We start from the raw sequence: 26030 nt of genomic DNA on the forward strand, positions 1-26030 counted from the left end.
TTGGAATTGACAAATGCCACTACTCCGTGTGATGTTAAAATGTGTAGTGGATGTCCCATCACCACATGGGCTGTTTTTTGAATTATTTTTGCCAACCCTGCTGCATGTCTGGTACATTCATGGTGTCTTTGTCCCATGTTGTCAAGCATCACGCTAATATACATTAGCACCGTTCTTACTCCCCCTTTTTTCTGGAACAGCACTCCGTTTGCGGTGTGTGCTGTTACAGAAACATCCAGGTGAAAGGGCAATGTGTAGTCTGGATGTGCCAAGTGAGCAGCTTGGGAAAGGCTGGTTTTAAGAGCAATAAATGCTTCCTCTGCTTCTGTTGTCCATTCTAGAGGCGCTGTCAAATGGCGCATGCCCTGTTTCTTCACTAAGTTGTGGAGTGGGGCAGTCAGGTCAGTGTATCCAGGAATGAATGACCTGCTGTATCCGGTGAGTCCCAAGAAGGAAAGCATGTCCTTCACCCGCACCGGTTTTGGATGAGAAAGGACAGCAGATTGATGTGAAGGGGACATTCCTGTCCCGGGCTGAGAGATTACCCTGCCCAAGAAATCCACCTGTTTCCGGCAAATTTATAGTTTGGCTTTGCTGACCTTGTACCCAGCTTCAGCTAGGTGTGAGAGCACCACAGCCGTGGCCTCCAAGCATTCAGAAACAGTTGGTGTTGCCAAAAGAATATCATCCACATATTGAATCAATGTGGTGTTCGGTGGGAGGTGACAGTCTTGGAGGGATTCCTTAAGGACCTGATTAAATATCCCTGGTGATAGAGCAAAACCCTGCGGCAAACGAGTGTAGCGGTACCTGTTTGACTTATATGTGGAAGCAAAAATATCTCTGCACTCCTCAGCTAGAGGCAGGCAGAAGAAAGCGTTGGCCAGATCAATGCAGGTGAACCATGCATGTTCGGGGTTTAGATTGGTAAGAGCAACATAAGGATTGGGCACTGTAACTGTAGGAGTGGAAAGTGCTGCATTTACAGCTCTCAAGTCGTGGGCCATTCTCCATTTTCCACTGCCCTTCTTTTCTATTGGTAAGATGGGTGTGTTCCAAGAAGAGCCGTCAGCTGGTTCCAGCACCCCAGCGTTCCACAGCCCTTCTATGGTGTCAGAAATTCCACTTTCAGCTGCTGGTTTGTGAGGGTACTGGGATTTCCAAATGGGTCGGTCAGTGTTAAGCTGGAAAGGGATGGGAGAACACTGAATGAGTCCCACGTCCGTGGGGCCCTCAGCCCAAAGTGAAGATGGCATGCTGTGAACTACAGCTGCAGCCATTGGATGATCTGTTTTTTCTCTCCCATGATGTCTTTCAAGTTGCACATGTTCCAAGGTGCCAATGTCTGTGGACATGTTAGTAATGCGGTAGGTGTTACATGAGGGGGAATAAGATAGATTGGGTGTGGATAAAGAATGTCAGTGAGAGCTAGGGAGCGTTTTAACAGTCCTCCCAGCTCGCGGGCTTCGTGAGCAGGGTGGAGCGCCAGTGAAACATGGGGTACACCATCAGACCACATTTTAAACCAGTTCTCCTGTTCTGTAGACAGCTGCACTGAGGCTACGACACCTTCAGGGGCTACATACAGGTCCTTCTCAAAAAATTAGCATATTGTGATAAAGTTCATTATTTTCCACATTGTAATGATGAAAATTTAACATTCATATATTTTAGATTCATTGCACACTAACTGAAATATTTTAGGTCTTTTATTGTCTTAATACAGATGATTTTGGCGTACAGCTCATGAAAACCCAAAATTCCTATCTCACAAAATTAGCATATTTCATCCGACCAATAAAAGAAAAGTGTTTTTAATACAAAAAACGTCAACCTTCAAATAATCATGTACAGTTATGCACTCAATACTTGGTCGGGAATCCTTTTGCAGAAATGACTGCTTCAATGCGGCGTGGCATGGAGGCAATCAGCCTGTGGCACTGCTGAGGTCTTATGGAGGCCCAGGATGCTTCGATAGCGGCCTTTAGCTCATCCAGAGTGTTGGGTCTTGAGTCTTTCAACGTTCTCTTCACAATATCCCGCAGATTCTCTATGGGGTTCAGGTCAGGAGAGTTGGCAGGCCAATTGAGCACAGTGATACCATGGTCAGTAAACCATTTACCAGTGGTTTTGGCACTGTGAGCGGGCGCCAGGTCGTGCTGAAAAATGAAATCTTCATCTCCATAAAGCTTTTCAGCAGATGGAAGCATGAAGTGCTCCACAATCTCCTGATAGCTAGCTGCATTGACCCTGCCCTTGATAAAACACAGTGGACCAACACCAGCAGCTGACACGGCATCCCAGACCATCACTGACTGTGGGTACTTGACACTGGACTTCTGGCATTTCCTTCTCCCCAGTCTTCCTCCAGACTCTGGCACCTTGATTTCCGAATGACATGCAGAATTTGCTTTCATCCGAAAAAAGTACTTTGGACCACTGAGCAACAGTCCAGTGCTGCTTTTCTGTAGCCCAGGTCTGGGGAATGCGGCACCTGTAGCCCATTTCCTGCACATGCCTGTGCACGGTGGCTCTGGATGTTTCTACTCCAGACTCAGTCCACTGCTTCCGCAGGTCCCCCAAGGTCTGGAATCGGCCCTTCTCCACAATCTTCCTCAGGGTCCGGTCACCTCTTCTCGTTGTGCAGCGTTTTCTGCCACACTTTTTCCTTCCCACAGACTTCCCACTGAGGTGCCTTGATACAGCACTCTGGGAACAGCCTATTCGTTCAGAAATTTCTTTCTGTGTCTTACCCTCTTGCTTGAGGGTGTCAATAGTGGCCTTCTGGACAGCAGTCAGGTCGGCAGTCTTACCCATGATTGGGGTTTTGAGTGATGAACCAGGCTGGGAGTTTTAAAGACCTCAGGAATCTTTTGCAGGTGTTAACTCGTTGATTCAGATGATTAGGTTCATAGCTCATTTAGAGACCCTTTTAAAGATATGCTAATTTTGTGAGATAGGAATTTTGGGTTTTCATGAGCTGTATGCCAAAATCATCCGTATTAAGACAATAAAAGACCTGAAATATTTCAGTTAGTGTGCAATGAATCTAAAATATATGAATGTTAAATTTTCATCATGACATTATGGAAAATAATTAACTTTATCACAATATGCTAATTTTTTGAGAAGGACCTGTAAATGTCTGCGGTGGCAATCTCCCAGGAAGTCCCCTCCAGCTCCTCAGCAAAGCTTTCCTGATAACACTCACAGTTATTCCTGTCATAGAAGAGGGTGACATGTGGCGGGTCAGGGGGAGAGACGTAGGGCGCCAGGGTCGAGATCCAGGATTTCCACCGAAGGAAGGATGAGAGGATGCCTTTGCCCGCTGTGGTTTCTGGATGCAGGAGGACCCAATATATGTCAGCCATAGGGTCAGCCAGGGGTTGTATGAGATACTGTCCATGAGAGAGGCGGGAATTGTTGCCACATGCTAGTTGAGTTCCATTGGGCAGATGCACAGACAGTCCATCAGGTCCACATAAAATGGCGGCTCCCATTTTAATCAACATGTCTCTGCCCAATAAGTTGACAGGGGTGTCCGCTGACACCAAATAGCTGTGGTTCAAAGTCTGTCCCCCTATCTCGGTTTTTAGGGGTTTGGTGTAAGGTAGGGCCTGTTTAGCCCCAGAAAACCCCATGACAGTGGTAGTCCTTGTGGAGAGGGTGGTAGGAGGGGCTTGTTGAATAGTTGAGCATGTGGCCCCCCAGTGTCCACCAAAAAAGGAAGAGTTTGTCCATACACTGTCACGGACAGTAAGGGGTCCTCAGTCCCTCTCCGGGGGGTTCTGTGGGGGCCCTCAGTAGTGGTCTGGCCCAAAGCTGGGTTCATCCCAGGCTGGCAGCTGAAGTGAAGGTTGCTGCTGTTGACCTCCACGTGGTGGACCACCCCGTCCTCAATACGGGCGTCGCCATGGGCCTCCTCTGGGTCCATACCCACACCCATATGCCTCAAGGTTGTATGGACATTCTCGGCTCCAATGACCCTGCTCCTCACAGTAGTAGCAAATGTCAGCACCCCCCCATCGCCTTGGTGGTCCTCCACGGAATCCACGGCCCCTTGGCCCGCCCCTGCCCCTGAACCGGCCTGGTTGGGCATAAGGACCAGAGGTTGCAGACCTCGGTCCAATCGTGTCCTGATGGCCAGGAAAGGGAGGAGTCTGGGGGCCCTGAAAAATCACACCTTCATACATTATTTTTGGAGATTTGTTGTCTTTCTTCTTTTCTCCTGCTTTCTGCTTTGCTTCGGCTAACTGCATTTTTAGCAATTGTGTCTGCAGGGTCTTAAGTTCCTCCTCATCTTTTTTATGGTCCTCTCTTATTTTGGACAGGTGATGGATCAGATGGCGATCCCAAATTCCAGTGTCCGCTCCAGCCATGTCAGGATTGTCGTCCATACTGGCCTTCACCTGTTGGGGTAGTCCTTTAAGGACAGCATCTCTGAACCAGTCTCGTTGTGCCCCCTCATTGGCCGTCAGGGTGTCTAAAGTCTGGAGCCACACTGCTGCTCCTTCAGTTATGGGGGGCAACTTGTCACAGAGAGCCGTAATGTCGCCCAGAGAGAAAGGTTTATACCTAGGGGGGGCTCCAGAGCCTTGTTGCTGTAAAAGGGGATAATTGGTTTTTGGGGCATAACTAAAGCCTTCTGGTTTAGCTGCAGCTTTGCGGGTTAAATGTTCCCTTAACTGTACAACTGTCTGACTGCGTATTGGGGGTCCGTCCTCAGGATGGTTTTGCTGTGGATCTGCTCTGTCTTCTTCATCATCCTGTGGTATATTGTGGCTGTTTTTCTGCAGCTCTACAGCTGGGGTAGAGGTGTAACAAGGTGTGGGTGTGAGAAAAGGATTGGGACACAAAACCCTATCTGGCCTCCAGGATCCACTTAGCAGTAAACCCACTGATCCCACTGGATCAGTCCCTGCTCCTTGTAAGTCAGAGCTTGGGCGTGGCCCCGGTGCCCCAGCCTCTGAAATTAGAGAAGGTGGTTGGGAGGATTGTTGTGGGGGTGAGCGAAAGGGATTTGTTTTGCTCAGGCTTCTTTGATGTTGTTCTTGTCTTTCTCTTACCTCTCTGTCCTGAAATGCTGCTTTTTCCGCATCCAGAAATGAGCCAGCAGATGCTGACATAGATAATCCGGAAGTGAAGTTCCACTGACAGATCCAGTCCCCCCCCTTCTGGAATGTCCAAGCCATGCAGTATAAGTGTTCCATTCTCTACTTCCAATATGGGGTACAATCCACCAGGGGGCGGTGTGGGTGCACCAGTGAGGGAGCTGCATGAGTAGGAGGGTCTATATGGGGGCGGTCTGACTGGACACGTCCCCTTAGCTGATTTTGACCCCTCCTTCTTGTCTCCTCCTCTGGGTTCTTTGTGCGTCATTGTGTTTTGCTCCTTGATGTATTAAAATCATGTCTCCCCAGAAGCGTTCCTCTTTTTCATATTTATGTATGTTTGTGTTGTACTTACTTTTAGACCAAACAGTAGCTTCATTCAACTTACCTTGTGCGTCTGTGTTTCTTAGCTGTGTTCATTTTCTTTCTAAACCAATCACCTAAATTCCACTTGTCCGTCAAATTAATTCCATCTGCTTTCATTGTTTGTCTTACCTTTTTTTCGATCTTCTTTTTCATTTTATCAGCGTCGTCCTTACCTCTCGTTTGGAGAACCAGTGCTTGTATGTTAGTTAATTGTGTGTTTAAATCTAACCATCCTGGTTTTTCCGGAAATTCCTCTTCCATGTTGTTTAAAATCCTGTGAAATTTATGTTCAATTAACGCTTCACAATATGCATATATAATCCGCTTATCACTGTATTGTCCTTGTCAACACGCCAGGTTACCGGACAATACAGTGCATTTAATAAAGACATACAGTCAGTCAGTGAGCGCTTGTCATAGTCACTCCTGTTTAATATCAGCAAAAACACTTAACATTCACATGTCTTCTATAATCCGCAATACAGTTACTTATATCTAGTACTCTGTCTTTTATTTTACCCCAAATAATCATCTAGTTCAGTCGCACACACACACTCCAGCTCGTACTTCCTCAGTTCAACACCACTGTCTGTGACAGACACTGCACACAGGAAATGCACAAAATGCAGAAACAATCCACTACAAGCCACTTCACCCTATATTCAATAAATGTTTTTTATTTTCCCTCAAATAATCAAAAATCCAACCGCATTTTTAATTCAGAATGTGTGTCCATTAATTTAACATCGACTGCACTACCAGTCGCTTGTGTAATTCCTCCGTGTGTCCACTAGATGGGCCTCTAACTCTTCGGGAAATTTCTGGATGAACGTATCATCTGTTAAAAAAAATTCAGATGAAGGTTTGTGAGGACTTTAACCTCTTTTAATCCTTTGTGTTTTGCCAAAACACGGGACTTAAACCCAGCTATATCTTATTGATCCGTCAATCAATAGGTTGGGACGCCACACCCAGCAATATCACCTTTTTTCAGCTTTACATGAGGACTCTAACCTTCAAGCTGCCGTATTTTGCCGACACTGTCAGCAAATCTTATCTGACTCTATTTTAACACGTCCAGTTAACGCACACTCTTTTACAGTTTTGCAGAGTAAAATGACATTCAGAACCAACTGAGACCTGGTTAATTTAGCCTATATATAAATTCAATCGGAGAGTTTAATAAAATAGGATCTGCCTCACCTTTTAGATTAATGGGCGCCCTGGTCTCAGAAGTTTCCGTCTGCCCCCCCTGCAACGCCCACACTCGGAGGCCAGAGCCGCCACACACAGAACCACCACCCCAACACCACAGCACACCATACGGCACAGGACAGAAAGCATCAAAGAGCACCCAAAGCATAAGCCGTGCACAAAGCCCACACCGTGCAAACGGGCCCCCTCCAGCCCTCCAAAAATAAAGCCCCCCTACCAAATTTCCCCCCCGTGAAAAGAAGACCCACAGCATCCAGGTCCAAGAGCATGCCCAACACCCATACATACACACCGAAGCCCACAAAAGGCGGAGAGACCACAGACCCAAAACCCAAATCCACCGAGAAGCCGAGACCAGTCCACCCCAAGATCAACCCCGGCCAGCCCGCCGCCCAAACCATGCAGACCCCTCCGATCCCCCTCCCCCAGTCAGAACCGGGACCAGTGTCAGGAACCGGTACCCAGACAAGGAATCAGAATCCGAACCGGAACCACCCAGATCCAAACGATGCCTCTCCCCACCCAAGGCCAACCTCCCACCTCCACCCCAGAAGAAAACCTACATCCACCCCAACATTCGACCAACTCTCAAAAAAACATAAGACATTAGAGACCCAGGTTGACTCCGTCCCACACCGCTCCCACAAGCCCCGCCAGCAGAATGCACTCCTTGAAGTAGAGAGCACCTCCAATGAGATGGTACTTGTCACGGTTCTGCCACGGTTTTGGACCCCAGAATGCAGACGAGCAGGCAGCGTGATGGTAAGTGAAAAAAAAGAGGTTTAATTACGAAAACTCACTCACAGCAGGAGGCAGGAACAAAACAAATGGGCAGGCAAGACAGGCATGACCTGAGAGCTAGACATGAGCGCAGAGATTGATCTGATGTGGGGGCAGAGGCTTTTCTCAAGACTTATTTAGTCCAACAGAAGGTTTCTATACTGGTTAATATTAAGAAGGTTTTTATTTTTCCAATTCATGAGGATAGTTTTCTTAGTGATACATGAGGCAGTAAAAACAATATGAACTGAATTTGTCTCTATGGTGACATCATCTAAGTTGTCCAAGTAAACTAAGGGGGAAGGTGAAATATTACATCTCAGACACTTTAATAAGTCTTCACATATCAGGCACCAGAACCTGTGAACAGGTGTACATAATCATAGTGTGTGGATGTGATTGTCAGGTATATTGCCTGTGCAGTGTAAGCAAGTATTAGACGTTGTAAAACCCATCCTGAACATCCGTTGACCTGTATAGTATACTCTATGAAGGAATTTATATTGTATTAATTGTAAACTGGGGTTACAAGGAGACCAGAATGTTTGGTCAAAGTTAACTGATAAGTCCACCTCCCATTTCGTAATAGGAAGGGAAATTGATTCATCTATATTAGACAGTGTCCTGTATATTTTAGACATTAATTTGGGGGATGAGTTTTAGGAACTCTAGTAAACTTGATGGCATTTGTCACCAAATGTTTTTTAAGCCTAAATTTGTTTTTTAGTATAGATTTAATTTGTTGATATTCTAAAAATGTATTCTTGTCCATCCCACATTGCATAATTACGGTAATCTGTTAAATGGGATGAACTGAATTCCTTCAAATATATGTTCAAGGTATTCAGTTTTTTACTCCTCCAATCTGGGAAGTTTATCATATTATTTTTTTGTAGGATGTCAGGGTTGTTCCAGATGGGTGTACCTCTGCATGGGATTAGTGAAGACCATGTCATTTTTAAATATTCCCACCATGCTGTCAGAGAGGTGCTGATATTGAGGCTTTTAAAGCATACATGTCATTTTATATTTGAGCTAATAAATGGTAGATCTTAAATCTTAATATTATTGCATAATGTCTGTTCTATGTCTAGCCAGGGTTCATCTAGCGGACTCTATTTAAACCATTTTGAGATGTATTGTAGCATGTTGGCTAAGAAGTAATGATGAAAGTTAGGCAGATCTAATCCTCCTTTATCTTTGGTCTTTTGTAATGTTTATAATCTAATATGCAGGGGTTATCTTTCCAAAGAAATGTAGTGATAGAGGAGTCTAGAGATCCAAACAAGTCAGATGACGGCTTATTTGGGATCATTGAGAATAAGTAATTGATTTGTTGCAAGACCATCGTTTTTATTGAAGCAACTTTGCCCATGAGTGATATGGGTAAAGATTTTCATCTAGCACTTCTCTTCCACCAAAAAAAAAAAAAAATGAATTTCTGTCTTCAGGATTGTCAAAATGAATGTTGAAATCTCCCACAATAATTAAAGTCATAATCAACACATATCACAGATAAAAGCTCATTAAATGCACTGAAAAAGTTTGTTTTGGATTTATTTTTGGAGGAGGCCTGTAAATATTCAAGAACATGCTTCGGACCCTTGAGAGCCATATGTTCAAAAGAGTCAAACCTGCGCAGAAATACCTTTTTACACTTTAGTGAATCTTTAAACAAAGTGGCCACCCCACCACCCTTTCTTTACTGTCTGCTCTCACAAAGAAAATTGTGGTTTGGAGGCATCTACTCTATCAGAATGGGAGCTTCATTAAATTCATCCATGGTTCTGTTAAACATCACATCAAGATTATTATCAGTAATGAAGTCATTGATTAAAAATGATTTTCCTGACAGAGATCTAATGTTCATTAAAGCCAGTTTATATAACGTAATGGCTGAAATCAACTCAGTGTCTGGTTGTACCTGAAAGTCTATGGCTTTTAAGTTTGATTGTTTACAACTGTCTCTTATTATTTTAGCTTTGATCTTTCTGTCACATATAAGCACAGAGATATTACAACTATCTTCCATCAGGGGCTCAAGATTTTCCTGGAAATTATCATTTATGATAGTTATCACTGGGGCCCAGACTGTATCATAGAGAAATGATTTGAAAGTCCTGATTTGATGGAGATTAATTAGGAGGTGGTGGGGCTCTGCGGCTTTTGAAGATGTAGGTTTAGTACTCCCTGAAATTCCGAAGTTCTATGTTAACATACTCCAACATGCTCTCAACCTAGTCCACCTGCCTTACTCTTTATATTAGCAGCTCTCTTCTCCCTGGGCATACTGTGCTGACTTTCCTGTGTCTCTTTCAGTGTGCTGCTTTGCATGCTCAGCAGCAGTCAATCGATAAACTGCTCTGTGTCTGCTGAGGCAGGCGTCGTTGCTGAAATAACAGCCACTCAGTCTGTTTGTATAAAGCAGTCTCTTGAAGCAACCAGGGTACTCAGAAAACTCAATGTAAACCGATCATATACAACAATACAGCTGAAAGAAAGAATCAAGGTCCTGGAGGTCTTTCATGTAACAGAAAATATGTTTTACTGATGTCTTGTTGGCACTTGAGTAATAATAGAGTGTGTTGAATGATGAGGCTGGATAAGCCAAGGAGAGCAGTCTTTATGATTAAGAGGAGAACACAGAATGTTGGAGTAGAAACACATAGAAATTCTTTTGGGACACACAAACACCCAGTGGAATGCTTCAATATTCCAGCATTAATTCTGATAAAACAACAACATACTTCTGATAATTCAACCCAGATGCCAGAGCAAAAAACGCAGGTGCTCAGTGGGCTAGTGGTAATTGCTGCTAATTGGTGTAGCAACACATCAAAGCATATGTGGCCTGTGTGTCTTACACTGAGAACAGAGGGGACCGTCAAGTGTCTCAGTGGTAGAACTAAGACGATCCAGAAGTTCTGTATTCTACAAAGAGTCACTAGCTCTCACACAAAAGTTTCTTCTAATAAGCCATTCCAGTTTTTTCATTTAAAAGGGAAATAGAAAGGTTTTTCTGTATATTAAAAAAATTATTTTTTGTTTTATGATTGTTTAATATCTAAGATCGTAGATGAGAGTTGATCTCAGTCAGAGAATCCAAGCATTTCAGAGGGTTAGTTCACCATGCTTTCCTATTTACATTGAAAGTCAGATTTCAGAATGATATCACCCGCAACTTAATTGTGTTTAGTTGAAGGCCAGAGAGCCTGCAGGATTTCTTGGTTCCTTTGTTTAATAACCAGACCAAGTACAATTGGCCATAAAAGCAACAAAGATTTTCTCAGCATTATGTACATTGAAATAGTGCAACAAGATGTTCACTTGTCAGACTTTGAACAGTACTATATGTGACAGATTTCAAGAGATACAAACTGACAGAATTTAAATAAAACATGTTATTATTGCAGCCATATTACATTTTTAAATAGAAGCTGGTATTATACATTTTGATCTCAAGCTAGGCAAAAAACTCAGACTTTCCCAATCAGAAAAATCTGACATCCAAGTACAAATGGAACATCAAATTATTACAGCATGTTCTCCATACATCCATAAAATGCACCCATTGATTGGGAATGGTTGCTCAAAATTATTTGGGAATTAGGTATTGAGGAATTGAGCGACTCTAAAAGTCTGTAAAACACCGCCAGGTTTCTTTTTCCTAAATCCCTCGCAAGAGGAGGCTTTAATGTTTACAAAGCAATTCACTAAATTAGTGTTTCGCAAATAGTTTTGGTTTTACAGCAGTTTAAACACAGAAGATGATGCTTAGGGGTCCTCCAGGCATATCTGTCTACCATCAAAATGCTACAGGAAACACATATGCCTTTTCCCCACCTCCTCTTTCTTGGTACCAATGGAAACTAGAGAATCCCACCTTTCAGCGATGTATCACACGTCTTCGTAAGACGTTTTCTGGTCAAATAATTCCCGTGCGTATCCGAGGTTAAACAGGCCCTTCTCAAAATATTAGCATATTGTGATAAAGTTCATTATTTTCCATAATGTAATGATGAAAATTTAATATTCATATATTTTAGATTCATTGCACACTAACTGAAATATTTCAGGTCTTTTATTGTCTTAATACGGATGATTTTGGCATACAGCTCATGAAAACCCAAAATTCCTATCTCACAAAATTAGCATATTTCATCCGACCAATAAAAGAAAAGTGTTTTTAATACAAAAAACGTCAACCTTCAAATAATCATGTACATGTAGCACCCAACCCAAGTAGCTACATATTAAACCTTTGTTAATGTTGTAATAGTACTATAGGCGGGGCCCTGGGGACGTTAAATCATCATCTACTAATAAACAAAAAAACAATGGTAAACAGGAGAGACAATGATCAGCTATTACCCTCTAAACTTATTTATGCTTTCCAAATATGGCGGTGCCTCCAATTAACATGAAAATATCTGAGCTACTATGTTATAACAGCACAAAACAAGGTTCATGTTCAAAATCTCTTTAGATCTGCAGTAAATAAGTTATGACACAACTCAAAATCTAATATAAAAGAAGATTTTAGTGAAAGAAAAATATTATTTAGACATAAAGCAAAACAAAATGAAGGTGTGTTCTTATACACAAAATACTACTCACCCTCCAACACTCAACAGCATCCCAAAGCATACACCCAACAATACCCCGCTCTCTAAGTTCAACTCAGAATCAGATTTCCCTCCACAACAGCAGGGTCTCATAAATTGAATAAAGAAAACTGTTGCAGGCCTGAAGCATGGCTCGGGTTCGTAGTGACCACAAACAAAATGGTCGCTTCACTTGTAAACAAGCATAAAATAAAATGCACGTGCTCTCCAGTACTCAAGGATCCCTTTAGTTCAGTATGAGAAATGGATGAGGTCTTATCTATCACCAGGTAGGTCCCTCTCAAAAGCAGAGCTGAAATTTTCTTCACACCACAGGTTACATGGAGTACACGGAAGATTCTATCCACAACAGAAGAGTCAAGAGAATTCCTCTCGGTCCACTGTGTATTAGAAATATCTATTTAGTTCATATATTTGGCTAAAGCTCATATACTCTACATATAAAGTTACAATTAGCTCACGCTCAAATGCTAACATGCTAACTCGCGATTAGCATCACACTTCTATGCACTTCAACATATAGCTGTAAGCCCAAAAATCATATACATCGAGTACTCACTCAGTACAAGGTTAAACAGTCTATAACAGGAACGTAGACTCTGCATCCACGAATACATTATGACCGTTTTCAACGTGCTTTCATTTCTCAGCTTACTTCTAGCAAAACGTAGCAGCCGAATGCCGTACACCTGGCTGATTTTTACTCTAGCCTCAATTAAGTCCCACCCTCACACCTGTGATTGGACATTAGGTTTACATCAACCAATAAAAGAAAAGAAAATACAAGACTGACAGCAAAACATGTTAGGTTGGGTACAGAGCACGCACTTAAAATATTTCTTTTAATCAAGCTTTCAGCAAACACAAACAGTATGTTACCAAAACTAAAACAGCAAAACCTTTTGTTGCTTAAAAATGTTTTTACCTAAATATGAACACTTCTAACAGATAAATGAACTAGATTTTATTGTGCTTTTAACTATAGTTACTGCATTTTAATTCAGCTTTAATATATTTGCCACATACGTAGAATTACAAACTCCAATGATAGCATTTAAATTTTAACCTTTTTAGTCCGAACAGAAAATTATAGACTGGGCTACATTCCCCCCCTTCTAAAAGATCTAGATGTCCTCATCTAACCATAAAGTTTAGACTGAACTTTAGAGGGGCGAGTATTAGAATGTTTAAAGTGTTTCACCGTATTGGATTTATCCCTAGTACCGAGGTTCAACTGGATGACCATTCCTTGATGTACAATAATAACAGGTTCCTCAGCTTGTGTTCCCAGTTTGTCATACGTCAAACGGATGACTGGTTTCACTTCACGTGCTGACTTCATTTAGACTTGGGTGAGTTCTCAACTCTACATCAGTGTCTTCAGCTGTGTCATTCGTGTCTGCTTCCATCGGCGAGGACTGACATTCTTCTTCATGTGAAATTTCCTGCAACCCTTCCTCCAGCTCGGATTCACTTCCTGACGAGGAGAATATTTCAGAGGAAGCAGATCCTATATTAGGTCTGTCTGGTATAGAACATTGTCTCTTGATATTGTCATGGTCATTGGTTGAATATTTGTACCCATATTGGTACTCAGATTCTGAATCTGAAGAAACATCAAAAGTTGGATCATTTTGGTCATATGTCTGATGTCTAAGAGTACGTTGTCTCCTAGTGACAGGTGGTCTGACTCTTTCAGTTTGTTCCAAGTTGTCTGGAAACCTAACAAGGTAACCGATCGGTAAAAGATGGTCTCTGTGTAAAGTTTTGACACTTCCATTTCCATGTTCAGGTTTAACTTTGTACACAGGTAAGCTTGGTAACTTCTTGATCACAATATAAGGAGTAGATTTCCACTGGTCTTGACGTTTATGTTTTCCTGTAAGACCCACATTCCTCACCAGGACTCTATCTCCTTCCTGCAAAGGTTGATCTCTTACTCTTAGATTATAGAGTGATTTGTTTCTCAGATGGTTCTTAGTTGCACTCTCGGTAGCAAGATGGTAAGCTTGTTGAAGTTCTTCTCTCATTTTATCAACATACTGTAAGTGAGATGTCTCTGCCTCACCATCAAGAGCAACACCAAAACAGAGGTCAACAGGTAATCTTGCATTTCGTCCGAACATTAAGTAGTAGGGAGAATATCCAGTGGACTCATTTTTAGTACAGTTATATGCATGCACTAACTGACTAATATGTGTACTCCAGTTGTGTTTCTTTACATGTTCTAGAGTTCCCAGCATTGAGAGAAGTGTTCTATTGAAACGTTCTGGTTGAGCATCCCCCTGTGGATGATATGGTGAGGTACGTGACTTTCGGATACCAAGCATGGAGAGTAGCTCTTTTATAAGGCGGCTTTCAAAGTCTCGACCTTGATCCGAGTGTATTCTGGCCGGAAGTCCATAATGGACAAAGTACTTCTCCCATAATACTTTTGCAACAGTGATTGACCTTTGATCTTTCGTTGGAAACGCTTGAGCGTACCTCGTGTAATGATCGGTTACTACGAGTACGTTGGCAACTCCGTTTTTGTCTGGTTCTATTTGAAGAAATTCAATGCAAACTAGATCTAATGGGCCAATGCTAGGGATTTGATTTAGTGAAGATGAACGTTGTGGGAGCGTTTTCCGGGAAACACAACGTCCACAAGTTTTTACATACTCTTCCACATCAGTATTCATCCGAGGCCAATAAAAACGATCCTTAATCAGTTCTGTGGTTTTCTCTACACCAAGATGTCCACATTCATCGTGTAATGACCTCATTACAATTGTTCGGTATCTTTCTGGTAGAACCAGCTGTTTGTTGATTGCGCCATTTGGCAATTTTCGATGTCTGTGCAGTATTGCATCATTTAGTCCAAGTCTTGAGCTCTCACGTCTTAGCAAAGTCACATCAGGCGACTGATTTTTAGATGGGATCAGTGTTTTTCCTGTTTGAAGGGCTTGTTTTACTAAACCAATGACAGGGTCAAGATCTTGAGCATTTTTCAAGTCTTTGGGAGTTAACTGATCAATCATGGTTGCTTTTAAACTCACTGGAAAAGCATAAGCTGCTGGAATCACAGATGGGGGGACTCCAAGTTGGTCAACTAGTCTAACAGGGGACTCGGTAGTTTCATAGGTAAGCTCCTTTGTACATATAGCTTTTATCGCAGACTGCGAAACATCTGTCCATTGTTTGGCATCACTCATGCATTGTCGAGATAATAGATCAGCGTCTATGTTGTGACGACCAGAACGATACTGGATGCTGAAGTCATACGTGGCTAAAGCTGCAAGCCAACGATGTCCGACAGCATTTAATTTTGCTGTTGTCAAAACATATGTTAACGGATTGTTGTCCGTTCTAACCGTGAACTTGGCTCCATATAGATAGTCATGAAATTTGTCCACAACTGCCCACTTCAGTGCCGAGAACTCGAGTTGATGGATAGGGTAGTTTCGTTCAGAGTCACTGAGTTTCCGACTAGCAAAAGCAACGGGCTTGAGGCCCTCAGGATACTCTTGGTTGAGCACAGCACCTAAACCATTCAGGCTAGCATCTACATGCAAAACATACGGTTTAGTGGGATCTGCAAACGCTAACACAGGGGCATTAGTCAAACAAGCAATGATTTTTTAAAATGCTTGATGACCGGATTGGTCCCACCGCTCTTTGAATGGTTCGGAAGGTTTGAGGTAAGTTTTGGTTAGATGTTTGGTTTGAGTTTGCTTGTTTTTTTGAGTAGGTGGGTAGCCTTTAGTAAGCTCAGTTAAGGGACGAACAATGTTTGAGTAGTTTGCAATAAATCTGCGATAGTATCCACAAAATCCAAGAAATGAGCGAAGAGACTTAAGGTCTGTTGGCTCTGGCCAGTTTCTGACAACGGCAACCTTTTCTGGATCTGTGGCTATACCGGCTTCGGAAACAAGATGACCGACATACTTTACTTGAGACTGACAAAACTGACATTTGTCTATTGATACTTTAAGACCAAACTCCTCAAGACGATCCAAAACTTTCAGAAGACGTTGCTCATGTTCTTCGAGCGTTCTACCAAAAACGATTATGTCATCGAGGTAGACTATGACCTGGAGGAGGTGCATATCGCCAACAGCTCTCTCCATGAGTGGCTGAAAAGTGGCAGGAGCTCCTGTAATACCTTGCGGCATCCGTTCAAATTGATAGAACCCAAGGGGACAGATAAATGCAGTCTTTTCCTTGTCTTCCTCGGACATGGCTATCTGGTAATATCCGCTCCGAAGGTCTAGGACTGAAAACCACTTGCTTGAAAATTATAGACTGGGCTACATACAGTTATGCACTCAATACTTGGTCGGGAATCCTTTGGCAGAAATGACTGCTTCAATGCGGCGTGGCATGGAGGCAATCAGCCTGTGGCACTGCTGAGGTCTTATGGAGGCCCGGGATGCTTCGATAGCGGCCTTTAGCTCATCCAGAGTGTTGGGTCTTGAGTCTCTCAACGTTCTCTTCACAATATCCCACAGATTCTCTATGGGGTTCAGGTCAGGAGAGTTGGCAGGCCAATTGAGCACTGTGATAACATGGTCAGTAAACCATTTACCAGTGGTTTTGGCACTGTGCGCAGGTGCCAGGTCGTGCAGAAAAATGAAATCTTCATCTCCATAAAGCTTTTCAGCAGATGGAAGCGCTCCAAAATATCCTGATAGCTAGCTGCATTGACCCTGCCCTTGATAAAACACAGTGGACCAACACCAGCAGCTGACACGTCACCCCAGACCATCACTGACTGTGGGTACTTGACACTGGACTTCTGGCATTTTGGCATTTCCTTCTCCCCAGTCTTCCTCCAGACTCTGGCACCTTGATTTCCGAATCACATGCAGAATTTGCTTTCATCCGAAAAAAGTACTTTGGACCACTGAGCAACAGTCCAGTGCTGCTTCTCTGTAGCCCAGGTCAGGCGCTTCTGCCGCTGTTTCTGGTTCAAAAGTGGCTTGACCTGGGGAATGCGGCACCTGTAGCCCATTTCCTGCACACGCCTGTGCACGGTGGCTCTGGATGTTTCTACTCCAGACTCAGTCCACTGCTTCCGCAGGTCCCCCAAGGTCTGGAATTGGCCCTTCTCCACAATCTTCCTCAGGGTCCGGTCACCTCTTCTCGTTGTGCAGCGTTTTCTGCCACACTTTTTCCTTCCCACAGAGGTGCCTTGATACAGCACTCTGGGAACAGCCTATTCGTTCAGAAATTTCTTTCTGTGTCTTACCCTCTTGCTTGAGGGTGTCAATAGTGGCCTTCTGGACAGCAGTCAGGCCGGTAGTCTTACCCATGATTGGGTTTTTGAGTGATGAACCAGGCTGGGAGTTTTAAAGGCCTCAGGAATCTTTTGCAGGTGTTTAGAGTTAACTCGTTGATTCAGATGATTAGGTTCATAGCTCGTTTAGAGACCCTTTTAATGATATGCTAATTTTGTGAGATAGGAATTTTGGGTTTTCATGAGCTGTATGCCAAAATCATCCGTATTAAGACAATAAAAGACCTGAAATATTTCAGTTAGTGTACAATGAATCTAAAATATATGAATGTTAAATTTTTATCATGACATTATGGAAAATAATGAACTTTATCACAATATGCTAATATTTTGAGAAGGACCTGTATAAGTGGTAGCAACGTTTGCTTTATGCACAGCTCATTTCTGTGGACTTCGAACTTTATAATGTCGCAGAAGAGTAAAACAAACACTTTGGAAACCTTGGAAACACATTTGTAGGTCAGTGACCTCGAAGTAGAGGATTCTTCGGTTACAATGTTACTTTTTATTTCCAGCAACTTTACATTACATGTCAACCATTTCAACAATGCTTTACCATTTTTACTTTTTTAATTACTGTTGTGTGGAGCGTCAGTATTTTCATTTGTGATTGATTCAACCAGTTATATTAGGCCCCCCTCCCCCATAAGAACAAAAGGACTGCAAGGCCTGTTTGTGGAACTGGTTGAAGGCCTGTTATATAACTGTTATCTCATTTACACTTTACCAATACCACGTTACTGTTACAGCATTACTTTATTGCTTTTCTGTGTTATTTTCATATTTTTTGTGTACAGCAGGAAATAATTTATTATCTGTATTTTATAAATCCCTGCTCCGCCTGGCACATTGCCCTCTAAAACCTCTGTGGAACAAATATGCTTCGACCAGTTCAGTCCAAAGTTGCTGCTTTTATAATAAAGATGTTGATAAATAAAACCTGGGGCTTCTGCTAGGATTTCAAAAGGATTTTAATGGTGTTTTGCAATGTTCATTTAGAAAAGAAATTAGGGTAAAAAATGTTGATTTCTTTCTCTGTTTAATCACAAATAAATCAGATATAGTAACAGTAACAATAGTGATTCCCCGATTTAAAAATATTCTTTTATGTATTACCTTTACATAGGTACCACATTTGCATTTAGACTTTATAACTGTGGAGCTATACTTGATTAATTTCAATTATGTAATTTCAGGCGTAAATTGGTCTAAAACCCCTCCGAGCTTAACAGGTGTAAAATACATTTAGACTTGGTAGACTGAGATGCACTGAAAACCAGATATTAACATATAAATTTTTCCCCTCATTGTCTGACATTAAATCTAATTAAAGTTTTTCAGTTTTATGCCAGGTAGGGTTGCCACAAATATTTTTGTTTGCTACATTTTGGAATAATTGGAGAGATCCTTCTTATTGTCATGGATGGTGTTTTGTTGGACCTAAATGCAGGCAGACCAGATGCAGAGAGGTGAGTGAAAAGTTGATAATGGTGAACATGAAGTCTTACATTCTATGGCACAACAAGAAGAGGACAAGGAACCAGAGTGTAACAAAAGAATCCAGCACTGAACAAAGGAAAAGAAGGAGCTTAAATTCTGAGGCAAGCTTAGTTTAGCTTAATCAAAGGGAATGTAGAACAGCTGGGGCAGAGTGAGAGCAGGGAGACTGAGGGAGGGAGATAAAATAACAGAAAACACAAACAGAGCTGAACTAAATCTAACACTAGATACAAAACTAAAATGCCCAGTCAGAACACAAGACTAAGAAAGAAGCTGAACACAAAGAAATAAACTAATGAGACATGACGTAACCTCAACAAAAAGCACAGAAGATTCTTTATATAGTTGCGTAAACAGCAGTGATATTTTCATTTACTATAATTATGATAAAAGCCTTTCATCATTGGTCTTTTTTCATGTATGCAGACTAAATAAAATTTGATTTCAATGGTGAAAACTATAATTATAAATTGTCAACCGATTTGTCAACTAGTGATAGTCAAAAGTATTAGGGGGAAATAAAATCCATTAATCTTTCAATCTATTGTCAGTACTTGATTATCCATACCTAGTTGCAGGTGGGCCACCACTCCTGCTGAATGCACGCTCCCGACACTATCTTGGCACGGCACCTCTCCCTATCTTCAGCAGTCATTAGGGGAGAGGCAGAGAAACACCTGAAGAGGTTGCCAGTGAGACTCAGACTTCTTCAGTTGTGAGAAGTGAATGACTTTATGCATCCCGGGTGAGGTGGGGGTCATGTGTCTCCAGGGGATATTCTTAAACAGTCTGCAGGTAGACGTTCCAGGACCGATGCAAAAAAGGTTGACAGAAAATTGTTTTCTAGCTGACATAAGACCAAGAAAATTTTGTCTGAATCACTGTCAGAGAGTTAGGGAAAAAAATGTATGTGGCTTTTTATACAGTATATGTACATATCTAATTTCAACTGTATACAGTCATATTCAATTAATTAGAATATGATTGAGAAGCCCCTCCTTAAACCGCCATCTTAACGTGGTTGAGGGGTTTGAGTGCTCGAATGATCCTAGAGGCTATGTTGTCTGGGGCTTAAATGCCCCTGGTAGGGTCTCTCACTGGTAGGGTCTCTCATGGCAAACAGGCTCTAGGTGACGGGTCAGACAAAGAGCGGTTCAAGAATCCTTCATGAAGACTAGTAGATCGAGGCACGTGACGTCGCCCGGTACGGCGGACGGTCCCACCCTGGAGCCAGGACTGGGTTCGGGACTCGCCGGAGAGCGCCTGGTGGCCGGGTTGCTCCTCGCGGGACCCGGCCGGGTCAAGCCCGAATGAGAGACGAGAGGCCATCCCCCAGTGGGCCCACCATCTGCAGGGGGGAACCGTGAGGGACCAGTGCAAAGAGGATTGGCGGTGGACAAAGGTGAAGACCTCAGCGGCCCGATCCCCGGATGGCTCTAGGGACGTGGAATGTCACCTCGCTGGAGGGGAAGGAGCCTGAGCTTGTGCGGGAGGTCGAGAGATATCGACTAGAAATAGTCGGGCTCGCCTCCATGCACAGCGTGGGCTCTGGAACCCTTCTCCACAAGAGGGGCTGGACTCTCTTCTACTCTGGAGTGGCCCACCGGGAGAGACTGCAGGCTGGGGTGGGTTTGCTTGTTGCCCCCCAGCTCAGCCGTCTCGTGTTGGGGTTTACCCCAATGGATGAGAGGGTCGCATCCCTGCGCCTTGGGGTTGGGGACAGGTCTCTGACTGTCTTTTCGGCCTACGGACCGAGCGGTAGTGCAGAGTACCCGGCCTTCTTGGCGTCCCTGTCGGGGGTGCTGGATAGTGCCCCTCCCGGGGACTCCATTATTCTGCTGGGGGACTTCAACGCCCACGTGGGAAACGACAGTGACACCTGCAGAGGCGTGATCGTGAGGAATGGCCTCCCTGATCTGAATCCAAGTGGTGCTTTGTTATTGGACTTCTGTGCTAGTCACGGGTTGTCCATAATGAACACCATGTTCAAACATAAGGGTGTCCATCAGTCCACTTGGCACCAGGACAACCTAGGCAGGAGGTCAATGATCGACTTTCTTGTCATATCATCAGACCTTCGGCCGCATGTTTTGGACACTCGGGTGAAGAGAGGGGCTGAGCTGTCCACTGATCACCACCTGGTGGTGAGTTGGATCCGCTGGAGAAGGAGAAAGTCGGACAGACTTGGCAGGCCCAAGCACATAGTGAGGGTCTGCTGGGAACGTCTGGTGGAGCCCTCGGGCAGGGGTGTATTCAACTCCCACCTCCGGGAGAGCTTTGACCAGATTCCAGGGGATGTTGGAGACATAGAGTCCGAGTGGACCTTGTTCTCCGCATCTATTGTTGATGCTGCTGCCAGTAGCTGCGGCCATAAGGTCTGTGGTGCCTGTTGCGGCGGCAGTCCCCAAACCCGGTGGTGGACACCGGCAGTAAGGGATGCTGTCAAGCTGAAGAAGGAGTCCTAACGGCTGTGGTTGGCTTGTGGGACTTCTGAGGCGGTTGACGGGTACCGTGAGGCCAGGCGTGCCGTGGCCTGGGCTGTGGCAGAGGAAAAACTTGGGCCTGGGAGGAGTCGGTGAGGCCACGGAGAAGGAATAACCAGTTGGCTTTGAAGCGATTCTGGCAAACCGTCCGGCGCCTCAGGAGGGAGAAGCAGTGCTTCGCCAAAACTGTTTACAGTGGGGGTGGGGGGCTGTTGACCTCGACTGGGGACATCATTGGGCAGTGGAAGGAGTACTTCGAGGATCTCCTCAATCCTGCCATCACGCATTCCCTGGTGGAAACAGAGGCTGGGGACTCGGGGTTCGACTCTTTCATCACCCAGGCTGAAGTCGCCGAGGTGGTTAAAAAGCAGTGGCAGGGCTTCAGGGGTGGATGAAATCCGCCCTGAGTACCTCTGGATGTTATGGGGCTGTCATGGTTGACACGCCTCTTCAACATTGCGTGGCGGCCTCTGGATTGGCTGTCTGGGGTGGTGGTCCCCCTTCATAAGAACGGTGACCAGAGGGTGTGTTCCAACTACAGGGGATCACACTCCTCAGCCTCCCTGGTAAGGCCTACGCCAGGGTATTGGAGAGGAGAGTCCGGCCGATAGTCGAACCTCAGCTTCAGGAGGAGCAGTGTGGTTTTCGTCCCGGCCGTGGAATACTGGACCAGCTCTATACCCTCTACAAGGTACTTGAGCTAACTCCGACTGCACTGTTCAATTGTTAGGATTAATAGGAATGTATGAACCTGACTGTTGTGAAGTGCCTTGAGACAACATGTGTTGTGAATTGGCGCTTTATAAATAAAACTGAATTGAATTGAATTGAATGGGAGTTTGCCCAACATGTGTTTTGTGGACCTGGAGAAAGCATTCGACTGTGTCCCTTGTGATCCCCTGTGGGGGGTGCTCCAGGAGTATGAAATTGGGGGCTCTTTATTAGGGGCCATCCGGTCCCTGTACAAGCAGAGTAGGAGTTTGGTCCGCATTGCCGGCACTAAGTCGGACCTGTTCCCGGTGGATGTTGGACTCCGGGAGGGCTGCTCTTTGTCACCGATCCTGTTCATAAGTTTTATGGACAGGATTTCTAGGCGCAGCCAAGGGCCGGAGGGGGTCTGGTTTGGGGATCAGTGGATTTCGTCTCTTCTTTTTGCAGATGACGTGGTCCTGCTAGCCAAGACCTACAGAGTGTGAAGCGGCTTGGATGAAGATCAGCTCCTCCAAGTCAGAGGCCATGGTACTCAACCGGAAAAGGGTGGCTTCAAGTATCTCGGGGTCTTGTTCACAAGTGAGGGAAAAATGGAGCGGGAGATCGACAGACAGACGGTTCGGTGTGGTGTGGTGCCGTAGTAATGGGGGCACTGTGCCGGTCCGTTGTGGTGAAGAGAAAGCTGAGCTGAAAAGGGAAGCTCTCGATTTATCGGTCGGTCTACGTTCCTACCCTCACCTATGGCCATAAACTTTGGGTCATGACCGAACAAACGAGATCCCGGATACAAGCGGCTGAAATGAGCTTCCTCCGTACAGTGGCCGGTCACTCCCTTAGAGATGGGGTGAGGACGGCCCAGGACACACTGGAGGGTATCTCTGCTGAGTCTGCTGCCCCCGCGACCCGGTCCCGGATAAAGCGGAAGACGATGAGTACGACAGTGATTGAGAAGTTCATTTTTTTCAGTAACTAAGTAGATTAATTACACACAGACTGATGTTTTCAATTCTTTAGTTCTGTTAATTGTGATTATTGTCCACTTACAGTTAATAAAAACATAGCATTTAAGATTAGAACATTACAGCACACAGATAAAAAAGTCTATTTTACAAACAGAAATGTGGGCTTAATGAAAAGTATGTTTAATACCTTCTTGGAGGTTATTTTAATCTGACAAATGAGCCTCATCAGAACCCATATTCTAATTTCTTTAAAATGACTATTGAGGGATGAAAGGAAGGAGACAGATAAATGTCTGCATGTCCTCCAGCAGACTTCAAATTGAACAAGATATAAGATGAACAAATGGTATAGCCACATATAGCATTTCATTAAAAGTCAAAAGTGTACATTAAATGAAAGCAAAACACCACTCAATGAATAGTAAACTAATTATACATATACACATTACCGTGTTGTTTCTTTCTGCAGCATGTGTTTTTGTTTCACAAGAATTTTCAGCTGTTTTGAGTAAGAAACGCAGGAACTGGAAAAGGAACCAGAACCTGGTTATCGAATTGTACTGGTAAGGGTAATCTTAATGGGACAGATGCATCAAATCCTTCTGTTGTTGCTCTAAATTCACAATAACAAAGTGAATCTATTCACAGTGTGGTACAGGAAGAATCCTGGTTAGAACGTCAGAGTGAGAGGGGGAGTGGTGAAAAAATAGATCAGTCTTCACAACAGCTCTTTCATTTGATCTTGATGATACCTATTGTACGAGAAACTTTCAAGATTATTTCTGCTTCCTGCTCATCTGGCTGCAGGAATGGGTGCCTGAGAGCAGCATGAAGAGCTTAAAACCATCTTTATGGAAGAACGAAGTAACAGCAACATGGCAGTAACAGAGAAAGTACAGAAAGAGATAGAGAGGTGGGAGGAGGAAGGAAGCACGACAAGATGAAAGGAACAGCTGTATACAAATGACAAGCTTCCATACCCCACCAACAGCAGCACCGCCACTACCCGTTCTCCCCCTCCACCTGCAGTGATGTGCCCTGTGCGGTCATCGAACAGCTTCAAAGAGCCAGGCAGGCGAGACGAGGCAAGGCGAGCGGGCCGAATCCTCAAAGAGACAGCCTCCGTCTCGTCCTCACTGAACACCGTGGCCTCTGACACACAAACACAATCTCATCCACGCATACAGCACACCCTCCACCCTGCACCACCACCAGCAACACTGCTGCATGTAAAGAGGCAGGAGAGGGAGTAGAGGAGGTGCAGAGTGGAATGAAGTGACTTTATCACAGCAGTATGCTCAGTTTAAGTGACGTGCTGGTATAAAAATTAGACTATAATTTTTTTCTCCTAGTATTTATTTTTAATACTACACAAACCTCTAACTAGAACAACCTTTTATGATGCAATTCCTCTTATTATCCTATGAGCCTGATTTTCTTTTAAACCTGGTATTCTGATTAAGATGCCTGCCATCAGTTGTTTAACCAAATAACAGATAAGAAAATCCACATTTTTCTGGCCAATTCTTTTACTTGTCTTAGTCCTTATTAGGCTATCTTCCCTTGTGAAAAAGTGACCTTATATAATCTGAATACATGTAGCTTACAAGTGTAAACATGTTCAACACTTTTCAGTGTGATATCAGAGCCGGCCTACTGTATAACAGACTTTCCAGTTGTTGACCCGGGAAGCCCAAGAACACCTGAATTTTTATAAGACATGTTTACAAATACACCAGCTGTATACTACTAGTTTCCTAGCAAAAACCTGATTTACGGTATGTGCTGTAAAAATCCAAAATATGTTTTTTGAATTATAAAGGTACATTTGTTCATGAAAAAAAATGTTGTATTTGACATCACACAAACATAAAAACGTTTTTTTATTATTATTTTCTTTGTTTTTCTTTTGTAATAAAAAAACTGATTTACCCCAATTGTTCCTATGTCATAAATGTCATATACAGTGTTTCATATAAGGCCAACTTGAAAACATGTATTACAAAACTAAATCAGTAAGCCAAATCAAAGATACAATTTAATTGCCAAAGTTATTCACTCACCCATCCAAATAATTGAAATCAGGTGTTCCAATCACTTCCACGGCCACAGGTGTATAAAATCAAGCACCTATGCAAACTGTTTCTACAATCATTTGTGAATGAATGGGTCGCTCTCAGGAGCTCAGTGAATTTCAACATGGGACTGTGATAGGATGACACCCGTGAAACAAGTCCAGTCGTGAAATGTCCTTGCACCTAAACACACCACAATCAACCATGATATCATAAGGAAGTGGAAGCAACTGGCAGCAACAACAACTAAGCCTCGAAGTGGTAGGCCATGTAAAGTGACGGAATGGGGACAGTGGACGCTGATGTGCATAGTGCGCAGCGGTTTCTGCAGTCAATCGCTACAGACCTCCAGACTTCATGCGGCCTTCGGGTTAGTTCGAGAACAGTGCGTAGAGAGCTTCATGGAATGGATTTCCATGACCAAGAAGCTGCATCCAAGCCAGACATCACAAAGTGCAATGCAAAACATCAATGCAGTGGTGTAAAATACACCACCACTAGACACTAGAGCAGTGAAAGTGCATTCTCTGGAGTGACGAATTGCTCTTTTCCATCTGGTAAGCTGAAGGGTGACTCTGGGTTTGGCAGTTGCCAGGAGAACAGTACTTGTCTGACTGTATTGTGCCAAGTAAAAGTTTGGTGAAGGGAGAATTATGCTGTGGGGTTGTTTTTCAGGAGCTGGGCTTGGCCATTTAGTTCCATTGAAAAGAACTCTAAATTCTTCAGCAAACTAAGAGATGTTGGATAATTCCATGCTCCCAACATTGTGGGAACAGTTTGGAGATGGCCTCTTCCTTTTCCAACGTGATTGTGCACCAGTGCACAAAGCAAGGTCCATAAAAACATGGATGAGAGAGTTTGGTGTGGATGAGCATGATAGAACACCTTTGGGATAAATTAGAACAGAGACGGAGAGCCAGGCCG

The 26030-nt window shown here is 43.7% G+C and overlaps 1 long non-coding RNA gene across 1 annotated transcript in view; it reads right to left on the minus strand.

The window, feature by feature from the left end:
• The window catches only part of LOC124884379, a 40006-nt gene extending 15352 nt beyond the window's left edge, over window positions 1-24654 (minus strand). The window contains exon 1 of the long non-coding RNA XR_007042422.1: window positions 24012-24654. This is a non-coding gene — a long non-coding RNA (uncharacterized LOC124884379). The remainder of the gene's footprint in view (window positions 1-24011) is intronic.
• Window positions 24655-26030: the final 1376 nt, after the last annotated feature.

This window comes from Girardinichthys multiradiatus, chromosome 18 (genome assembly GCF_021462225.1).
Source record: "Girardinichthys multiradiatus isolate DD_20200921_A chromosome 18, DD_fGirMul_XY1, whole genome shotgun sequence".
In the NCBI taxonomy this organism is placed as follows: Eukaryota; Metazoa; Chordata; class Actinopteri; order Cyprinodontiformes; family Goodeidae; genus Girardinichthys; species Girardinichthys multiradiatus.